This window comes from Glycine max, chromosome 16 (assembly GCF_000004515.6).
Source record: "Glycine max cultivar Williams 82 chromosome 16, Glycine_max_v4.0, whole genome shotgun sequence".
NCBI lineage: Eukaryota > Viridiplantae > Streptophyta > Magnoliopsida > Fabales > Fabaceae > Glycine > Glycine max.
In genome coordinates, this window is record NC_038252.2 from 1,428,555 (window position 1) to 1,436,869 (window position 8,315).

At 32.4% G+C, this 8,315-nt stretch overlaps 1 long non-coding RNA gene across 1 annotated transcript; it reads left to right on the forward strand.

Annotated features, from left to right (window-relative positions):
• Window positions 1–1,226: 1,226 nt before the first annotated feature.
• On the forward strand, window positions 1,227–3,465 carry LOC121173760 (uncharacterized). Its single transcript, XR_005889114.1, has 2 exons — window positions 1,227–2,944; window positions 3,212–3,465. It is a non-coding gene; the product is annotated as an uncharacterized lncRNA (long non-coding RNA).
• Window positions 3,466–8,315: the final 4,850 nt, after the last annotated feature.

Consider the following 8,315-nt stretch of genomic DNA (forward strand, 5'->3'; position numbering starts at 1 on the left):
TAACAAGGCTTTGCTGTTCAAATGGAAGTGGATGATGTTCCACCAACCAGACCAGCTTTGGACTAGAATCCTGAACTCTAAGTATAATGGCTGGAGGGGATTAGAGCATGGTCCTAGAAAGCAGTATTTCTCTACTTGGTGGGCTGACTTAAGGGCCATCTTTCAACATCAGAATGTGATCAATGCTGATAATCAAATTAGGTGGAAGCTGGGGAGAGGCGACAAATTCCTGTTTTGGGAGGATCCTTGGGGCGATGAAGGAGTTCCTCTCAAGGATCAATTCCCTGAATTATTCTCTATTTCTTCTCAAAGGGATTTAACAGTGGCAGAGGTGGGATCTTGGACTGAGAATGGGTGGGTCTGGAATATGGTTTGGAGAAGACACTTGTTTGATAATGAGGTGCAGCTAGCCTCTAAATTCATTGATCACATCCATCAAATCAGATTAATTAACAATCTCCATGATACCTGGATTTGGAGAGCTGAATCCACTGGGGTCTTAACATCTAAATCTGGTTATCAAGTTATTAAAGCTGACAGGGATGATGAAGGTCAGTACCTGGGCTTCAAGACACTCTGGGAGATTAAACTTCCTCCTAAAGCCCTCTCCTTTGGTTGGAGGTTACTATGGGATAGACTTCCTACGAAGGACAATTTGATTAAGAGGCAGATTCAGGTGGATAATAATTTATGCCCATTCTGTCATAGTCAACCTGAAACTGCTTCCCACTTATTCTTCACTTGTGGCAAAATTATGCCTATATGGTGGGAATTCCTATCTTGGATAAAGGAAGAAAAGGTGTTTCACTGCAGACCTTTGGACAATTTTCTTCAGCATTTCTCCTCAGCAGTTTCAAAGGATGCTAACATAAGAAGGACAATGTGGTGGATAGCAGTTACAACCTCAATTTGGAGGCTCAGAAATGATATAATTTTCCAGAATCAAACCTTTGATATCACTAGACTGACAGATAGCACTCTGTTTCTCTTATGGACCTGGCTGAGGGGTTGGGAAAGGAATTTCCAGATTCCTTATTATAGTTGGTCTTCAAATATGTCTATAGCTTTTAGTTAAAGCTTCTGTTAGTAGGGTTTTCATCTGTGGAGGGTGCTGTATCTCCTGATTATCAGGACCTTTTCTGTATTATGTAGTACCTCTGGTACTTGGTTTCATATATAATATATTATCTTCGCCTTCCAAAAAAAAAAATGGAAGATATCAGAATTTCCCTAATTATATAAATAGTCAATATTCCCTGATTATACCAAATATCTCAATAATAGTTCTATCTAACAGGAACTTTATGATGAGTTAATACAAGCTAATGAATCTGTTATGAGGCTATCATAGGTTGGCAATCCTTTTCCTTAGTGGATCTGTCCTTTGTCATCAAAGTGATTAAAATCATATTCAGGCAAACCCCAATTTTGTTGTTTTAAAACTCTACATCATATTTGAAATGTCTTATTTTATGAATGGCAGTATTATTTGGAAAATAGCTGTGTTGGTGTTTTTTCCTTATATATACTCCTAATGGTGCTTTAGTTCTCTTCTTTGAATGGTCCTTGTAACCAGCAAGCTTGGCCTGAAACATTGGAAACCAACCAAGCCTTCAGTAGAAGGCCTATAGAAGTTTTCCTTGGTATATGAAGTATTCAGAGAAGTTTAGAACTGTTATTTTTTCTACTGTAGTTCCTTTGTATGTTTTTCTCTGAAGGACTCCCTCTCCTTGAGCTCCATCTTCTTGATAAAGTCATTTCCTCCCAGTGGCTACTCCAAAATAGTTGACTTATTATCTACTTCCTTATCCCATAAACACTTGACTTCTGTCTCCAACTGATTTATTCCTTGAGAAAATCCCATTCAAAGTCATTCGTAATTGTGATCTTGTCTCCCCTTGTGCTTCTGAAAAAGTTCCTTTCAGTTCAAACTTGTCCAGGAATCTTAGTCTTGTTAGGTTTCCTGTTATCCTTGAGTTCCCAAACACATTCTCATTTATTATTAACAGGGTAGTCAATCGTGTGCTAAAGCGGTGCAATAGTGCCATAGTGAAGTGGAGTGGCCCCTAGCTGCTACAGAAGACTTGATTGTGTCACACTTCAGTGTAGTGCACACATTCGCAGGTGGAATAACAAACAGAATGCATATGAATAGAAAAATGTAACAATTAAATAGAATAACATAGTAATAATAAGAGATATATAAAGTAATAAGTAGAAAGAATATAATAAATCTAGTGTGTGTGTATAAAATTTTAGAATAGAGGGCATTTCACTGTAGCGTTTTTGGGGGATCTGCCCTGATTTCCCCATTAGTGACTACTGTGATTGATTATTAGTTGGATTGTGGAGTGTTACAATTTTCATATTTAGTATTTGGATTTTGGTTTGGGAAACTATTCACTATAATGTATTTTTCATTAATATTGTGATTTTTCAGTGACACCGGTACAATTAGGCTTACAATTTTTGCAGTAGGTTGAGCTACATAAAATTTCATGTATATTTCTCTTAATATTTTATGTATGCTCCTTGTTACAACATAAAATTGCTCTAAATTTCTTTAGTTGTAATCCCCTCTGCCCTTTTTCTATTTACCTATTAAGAATTTTATAGGGCTTAGAAATGGTAGTGTTTGCAATATCTCAGCTCATATGTAGCACATGTGACAAATTGTAGCTGTCATGTGAAATAAATTAATCTTTATGTCATTTCATCTTGGTGATACAGATTAAATAGCAAAGCCTCAATTTTGGACTTGAGAGTGGAATGTCAGGATTTGGAAAGATATTCTGTCATCAATCGATTTGCCAAGTTCCATGGACGGGGACAAAATGATGGGGCAGAGACCTCATCATCTTCTGATGCAAATAATAATGCTCAAAAATCGTTCCCCCTAAAATATGTTACTGCAGTTCCATTGCCTAGGAATCTCCCAGACAGGGTACAATGTCTTTCACTTGGATAAATTAATTAATTCATTTTTCTCTCTTTTTTTATCAATTGACTCCACAACCTCCAGTTTCTGGTCCTTTTCTATCAACTTTTATTATTGCTCTTCATCGCCATAGAACCATACAACTGGCAATGTACGAGAAGAATGGTACTAGATTGCCTCTCCAATCACCGGAGGCTGTAGATCTTTGCAATCTATATATGTATGTATGTGTAGATCTTTTCAATCTAGTTATCTTTTACTTTTGATTTTCAGGTTCCAAGCCATTTGTATATAGCAAAATTATATATGCAGTCTATTAAAGTTTAACCATACCATTTGGCTTGGTTTTGTCTGATTAAGCCTAGGTTCCTTCACTAATCATTTTGTCTCAATATCAAATCATTTTCTGTATGCTTTCCTGTGTAATCCTTCCCATTGTAAAACCCCTTTGGCAGGGGATGTTATGAAGCATTGCCATCAGTAAGTGTAAGGACCTCTAAAATAGTGGACTTGGTTTACTTTTGGCATTTAACTAGTATTGATTGATAGTAGACTATATTATATACGCCAATTTGTAGTTACATAAATCTCCACATATTACTGATTATTTATTAAGCTTAGTTGATGTCGTCATACAGAAAATTGTCTTGTGAACATCTAGTCATTGGATATATCAATTTGAACTATTACTAATAAGGGTCAGGAAGCTTTTCCCATTTTGAATAACTAGTTTGTAACCCGTGCGGACGCACGGGTTGCTTGTTAAGCGATTCCACAATTTTTTTTAATTTGCAATATAGTTATAAAATGCAATTCAGTGTTGAAGCATAAAAAAGATTAATATTAATAACTAAATAATGGTGGAAAAAAGCAAAATTAACAAAGTAAAAAAGCTGAATATTAAAAACTAAATAATTGTTCAATCTGTAAATTAGCAAAACATTGTTTTAAAACCCAGAAAGTACGAATTAAAATTCAGTCACTATCGTCTCAAACTTTTTGTCTTCTAATAACAATTTCTCAAATTTTTTTAGAGACATGTAGTAGAATAACAGTTTGTCTCCATGATTGAAATCACCTGTGAGGAATTGATATCATGGTTGGACAATGTACTTGTCACCAATCCCATATAATAATAATAATAATTAAACAAAACAAAAAAATATCACAAACCGAGAGAGAGTAGAAAGAAGATCCGCGCTTGTTTAAAATTTCATTTTTTTGCTCCATTCAATAAAGTAAATTTGTTTTTTGAACTTGTTTAAAAAAATTGAAATTTAGGGATAAAAATGCCGAATCTCAAATACCCGTGAATCTGATTAAAAGCATTCAATCGAGACAACATAATATTTACATAAACCACCAAGAACATAAATGTGTCCTAGTAGAATACGCAGCTTTGTATTCTTATTTTCAATTTCATGAATACATTATGCATGTCTCAGCAAAGAAGGGTCCAATAATTATTAAAGAGTACACTTTTGAATCAAATTTTGATTTCTTAATATCTACAAAAGATGAACCACTTTCCAAAGTATATCCTTTTTTAAAGGAATCCAAAGAAACCAAACATACAATAGCAAAGTGGAATCTTGGAATATTTTCTTGGCTTCTGATTAGAAAAAAAATGAAGAAACTATGGAAGAACAGAGCCTACATAATAATAATAATAATAATAATAATAATAATAATAATAATAATAATAATAATAATAATTAAACAAAACAAAAAATAACACAAACTAAGAGAGAGTAGAAAGAAGACCTGCACTTGTTTAAAACTTCATTTTTTCTCCACTCAACAAAACAACAATTTATTTTCTGCACTTGTTTAAAAAAAATGAAATTTAGGGGTAAAAATTCTAGAGCTCAAGTACCTGTGAATCTGTTTAAAAGCATTCAATCCAGGTAACATAATATTTACATAAACCACCAAGAACATAAAGGTATCCTAGTAGAATAAGCAGCTTTGTATTCTTATTCTCAACTTCATGAATACATTATGCATGTCTCAGTAGAAAGAAGGGTCCAATCATTATCAAAGAGTACACTTTTGATTCACTCTTAGAGTGTGTTTGGATTGGAGAATTTAAAATTTTAAGGAATTTTAAATTTTAAGAATTTCAAATACTTAAATTGAAATTCTTTTATTTTTAAAATTTTGTGTTTGGATAAAAAAAATTAAAGTTATGAGGGTGAAAAAAAATGAATGAAAAAAAGAAAGAAAAGATATGGTTGGTGTGCTAGTTATACGTGTTTCTCTACGCTCACACCTGATTGATGTTGCACGAGTTCAGACAATGTTTCTTGGAGAAAACTGTAAGAAGAGAATTTCAATTTCTCACTTTTTAGAAGGAAATTGAAATTCCAGATTTTTAGTTGTTTAAAATTCTGTTTTAAAATTCCAAAATTTTAAATTCTTCAAAAAAAAACATCCAAATAATGAATTCTAGATTACAGAAATTCAAATTCTCTGATAAATTACTTTCCTCAGTTAAAATTCTCTATCCAAATACATTCTTAGAGTTTTTTGACAACATTATCTAGATAAGTATTTGCAAGCTACCAAAAAAGTTAAAACTTTGAAAATCATAACCAATAATTGTTAAACCTTTTAATGATTTGACAATATGCGATTAGATCAAAGTCTAAACTCAATGATACAAATTAGTTTTTAAATCTATTATTGTCAACATCTTTAGCTAAAAAAAGAATGCAATACACATAATTACATAATTATCATTATGCAAAAGCACTGCGTAGCGTTACCCACATATCCTTACCCCATAGCTGCAGTTCTGCAAATTGCTCATAGTATCTAAACAGAACAAAGGAAATATTTAATAGATATTAGCATTAAGAAGAAAAAAAAAGGAGTGAAAAGAGGAAATGCCACATTTTTCTTCATGATCATCAACATTTGTTGCATCTGGATGCCTTATAGGTTTGAAACCCAAATGCAGAAACTTGATTAGAATCGGAAAAGTTAAAATGAAAAGAAAAAAAAAAAGATGGATGAGAATCACCACATACCCACAGCTTCTAGTTGTTAAACAAAAGCCATTTGATTCCTCACATGGAAAACATCAAGAAATCCATAAAAGAAAATTGAGGGAAATTAAAAACAAAAAACAAATATGAAATGCATGTAATAATAAGAAAGATGTAAATGACAAAAAAGATGAGAAAATAAACTTACCAATGATATCAATGTAGTGGTGAAGGAGCTCACTGTGCAAGAAAATAACATAGAGATGTATATATTAATATGAAAAAAAATTACTTAGCCACATTTTCTCCCAAAGAAACCCCACCAGAAACTGATTCAAAGACAAAGATACAAAAAATCCAACCATGCATTCACAAAAACCCAAAAATCTAAGGAAAACATCAACAAAAAAATACCAAAAAAAAATACTTAAGCTAAAGAAGCTCTACCAAATGTCAAGTCCTTCAAAAGTTACAGAGAAAACAGAGAAACTCAAAAAGAAAAATTAAAAAAATAGAGAAACTCACCAGAGCTTACCGTACTTCCAACACCACCACAATCCACTAACTTGAGAGCGTGTATGCATGCCTTGAAATGTCATGTATACCTGTCATTTGTAACATAAGAGAAAGAAAAACATGATTAAAATTACAAAAAATGAAGAAAAAAGAGTTATCTTTTGCTGATATTGCATCTCCAGTTGCACATTCATTCAACAAAGCAACAATTTGTTTTCTTCCCCAATCCTCTTTATTTATTTTCTGATTAGAAGACAAACTAAGGAACTATAGAAGAACAAAGCCTAAATAATAATAATAATAATAATAATAATAATAATAATAATAATAATAATAACAATAATAATAATAATAATAAACATGCATAAAACAAAGAACAAAAAAAGAAACTTGCTGGATGTTTTTTCGTTGATCACCTTGAAAGCGGGAAAATCAGGAAGAAAACAAAAAACAAAGCGAAAAAAATCAGTAAGGAAGGAAAAACATGAAACAAACAACTTTAACTTACCAACAAAACATGAATAATAGTAAACAAAAGTAGAACATTGATTCTGTAACTTAAAATGTATAACACTGAGAAACGAAAAGCAAACATGCATGAGAACGAAAAGCAAACATCCATGAGAAATCAGAAACACCAAACAAACAATCATGAATTACCAGGAAAACATCAATAACAGAAAGCAAAAGTCAAAACTTTTCCACCAAACAAAAAATGAATAACAACAATGACATTTTCAACCATCACACACAAAGGAAAGTGTATAAGTATGAACAATTTATTAATTTTAGAATCATATACCTGATCAGGATCAAAATGTGATCTTTCTAGAGTCACACCTGTTATCACGACGGAAAAAAAATACTCAGGCAAAACTACACTTCAAAAAGTTTAACAAAACTATAAGGCCCAAAAATAATCACGAGCAGGAAAAGTAAGAAGGGATTCTTCTTTGGAATGAGTATGAGACAATAATCATGAGATTTAATATGGATTGAAGTGCAAAACAATACATATTTACCTTCATGTTAATGCTCTTCCTCCCATCATCTATGACTCTGAAATGCTGACAAAAACTTCCCAAAAAAAATATTACATCATCACACTTGATCAAGCAAGAAAAAAACATAATAAAATAGAATCCATCAATAAAGCCACACAATTCCAAAAACATAGAAAATATGTGAAATTAAAAAAAATGAACAGATATTATAGTGACGCAGAGAAAAGGAAGGTTGAAAAAAATTAAAAAAAAATATTAGATACCAAGCTGTAGTGAAAGAAAAAGAAAAAGAAAAAGAAAGAAGGAAATACCTTTGGGGCAATTGAGGGTTATGACAACGACACCGTTTTGATGAACAGAGCCCTCCACAAATTCTTCGATCATAACAGAAAATGCTCGCAGAGAAAAGGAAGGTTGAAAAAAAAGGAATTCTTCTTTGGAATGACTATGAGACAATAATCATGAGATTTAATATGGATTGAAGTGCAAAACAATACATATTTACCTGCATGTTAATGCTCTTCCTCCCATCATATATGACTCTGAAATGCTGACAAAAACTTCCAAAAAAAATATTACATCATCACACTTGATCAAGCAGAAAAAAACATAATAAAATTGAATCTATCAATAAAGCCACACAATTCCAAAAAAAAATAGAAAATAGGTGAAATTAAAAAAAATGAAGAGATATTATAGTGACGTAGAGAAAAGGAAGGTTGAAAAAAAATTAGATAACAAGCTGCAGTGAAAGAAAAAGAAGGAAGGAAATACCTTTGGGGTGATCGAGGGTTATGACAGCGACACCGTTTTGATGAACAGAGCCCTCCACAAATCTCGACCAAACGTGTGGACCGTTCGGTTCGG